Genomic DNA, 2,800 nt, shown 5'->3' with positions numbered 1-2,800 from the left:
GAGTTTGTGTCAAATGGAAGATATGTATTCTTAGGATGTTTGTCAGGATGTGGTGCGGAATCCTGGAGTTTTTTAGTGGAAAGCCTGTGACTACTGATATCTTTCTGTAACGATTCTGGAACGGTTCAGGTTGGCTATGCCTTCTTGTGTCAGTCTTAGCGGGTTTTGTTTCCTAGCGACTGGTTACCTTTTGCTTTGTTTTCAAACTGACTGGAATAAAATGGTCCAGAATATCCCCCTTCATCCCAGATTGCATTTGTTAAAATTAGGGAGCCATGGGAGAGTTGCACAGAAAGCCCAAGGAGCACCCATACGTGTATTCTTCTACTGGATCCTCCAGTTGTTACCATTTTCTCACATTTGCTTCATCCCTCCCTCCATCCTGCACTCCCGTCTTTCTCTGAGCATGTGTGCGTGCTTCTATTTTTCAATGTTTTGTGGAATCGTTTGAGACCCATTTGAATCAGTTAGATCCATTATCCCTAAATACTGCAGCATGTATCGCCTACAAGGAAGCATGGTCTCCCACAAAACCTTAATGACATCATGACACTCAGGAAATGTAACATTGAAATCACACAATTTTCTACTGTAGAATTACATGAAACATTTTCGATTTTCTGCATGGTCCCATAGTGTCCCTCATGGTTGCTTTCTAACAAAATTCTCTTTCCAACCAAACATCATACTTTGCATTAAGTAGTCAAGTCTCTTTTGAGACAGAATCTCCCTCTGTCGCCCAGGCTGGTAGGCAATGCCACGAACCCGGCTCACTGCAGCCTCGACCTTCAGGCTCAAGCCATCCTCCAAGCTTAAGCTTGGACCTCCTGAGTAGCTTGGACTACAGGCACACGCCACCATGTTTAGCTAATTTTTAAAATACTTTTTGTAGAGACGGGGTTTCACCATGTTGCCCAGGCTGGTTTGGAACTCCTGAGCTCAAGCCATCCACCCACCTAGGTCTCCCAAAGTGTTGAGATTACAGGCGTGAGCCATGGTTCCCGGCCTGTCAAGTCTCTTCAGTGGCCTTTAAAGTGTGCTTTAGAGCAATGTTTAAAATGTGCTTTAAATCACTGCAGCTGTTGTCAGGAAGCCCTTGAACTTAGGTTTGTCAAATGTCTTCCTTGTGATTAAACTCAGGTAAGTGTAACATTTTTGGTAAGACTACTGCATAGCAGACGTGCTGTCCTTCTCGGTGCATGACATCGGTAGATTCTCCATGTAGGCTTCTCTTGTGACTGGCAATGTTCATCTTGACCATGCGGTCAGAGTGCTGTTCCAGATCACTCCATTGTGAAGGTGCCATCTTCTCTTTGTATTTAATTAGCTATGTGCTGTTACTGCATGGGCACTCTGTGTGAATATGCAGTTCCCCCACAATATCCTCTTTCTGTCTTTTGGATGTCTGCATATGATACGATTTGGATCTGTGTCCCCACCAAGTCTTGTGTCAAACTGTAACTTCTAATGTTGGAGGTGGGGCCTGGTCGGAGGTGACTGGGTCATGGGGTTGGATTTTTCAGGAATGGTTTAGCAGCATCCACTTGGTACTGTCCTCGTGGTCGTGAGTGAGTTGTCGTAAGTCTGCTCATTTAAAAGTGTTGACACCTCCCCCTGTTCTCTCTCTCTTGCTCCTGCTCCTATCATGTAACATGTACCTGCTCCTGTTTCACCTTCCACCACAATTGCAAGCTTCCTGGGTCCTCCCAGAAGCAGACGCCGCTACACTTCCTGTACAGCCTACAGAACCATGAACTCTTTTCTTTATAAATGACTTGGTCTTGGGTATTTATTTACAGCAACACGAGAATGGATGTAATATCATTTGTGCTTATTTCTCCCTTTTCTTTCCTGATAGCGGTGCCCTTCTTCCTTGTTTTCCTGACCAGTCTCACAACAGTTTTAACAATTTCATTCTTCTTCCAAACACCCAACTTCTGGTTTTGTGATCCTTATGCTTGTTTTCTCTTTCACTGATTTCTGCTTTTATCTTATTTCCTTCTACTTTCCTTGGTCTTCTGTTGCTCTTGTTTTTCAAACTTTTTCTCATTAACTGTCTGCTATTCTATTTTATATGGTTTGGTTGTGTCCCCACTCAAATCTCAACTTGAATTGTATCTCTCAGAATTCCTACGTGTTGTGGGAGGGACCCAGGGGAAGGTAATTGAATCATGGGGGCCAGCCTTTCCAGTGCTATTCTCGTGATAATGAATAAGTTTCACAAGATCTGATGGGTTTATCAGGAGTTTCTGCTTTTGCTTCTTCCTAATTTTCTCTTATCACCACCACATAAGAAGCACCTTTTGCCTCCTGCCATGATTCTGAGGCCCCCCCAGCCACGTGGAACTGTGTCCAACTAAACCTTTTTCTTCCCAGTCTCGGGTATGTCTTTATCAACAGTGTGAAAACTGTCTAATACAGTAAATTGGTACCAGCAGAGTGGGGCATTGTTGAAAAGATACCCAAAAACATCGGAGCAACTTTGAAACTGGGTAACAGCCAGAGGGTGGAACAATTTCAAGGCCTCAGAAGAAGACAGGAAAATGTGGGAACATTTGGAACTTCCTAGAGACTTGTTGAATGGCTTTGCCCAAAATGCTGATAGTGATATGGATAATAAGGTCCAGGCTGAGGTGGTCTCAGATGGAGATGAGGAACTTGTTGGGAACTAGAGTAAAGGTGACTCTTGTTGTGTTTTAGCAAAGAGACTGGTGGCATTTTGCCCCTGCCCTAGAGATTTCTGGAACTTTGAACTTGAGAGAGATGATTTAGGGTATCTGGTGGAAGAAATTTCTAAGCA

Source organism: Mandrillus leucophaeus, unplaced genomic scaffold, assembly GCF_000951045.1.
Source record: "Mandrillus leucophaeus isolate KB7577 unplaced genomic scaffold, Mleu.le_1.0 Scaffold401, whole genome shotgun sequence".
Lineage (NCBI taxonomy): Eukaryota > Metazoa > Chordata > Mammalia > Primates > Cercopithecidae > Mandrillus > Mandrillus leucophaeus.
This window is presented reverse-complemented; position numbering follows the sequence as displayed.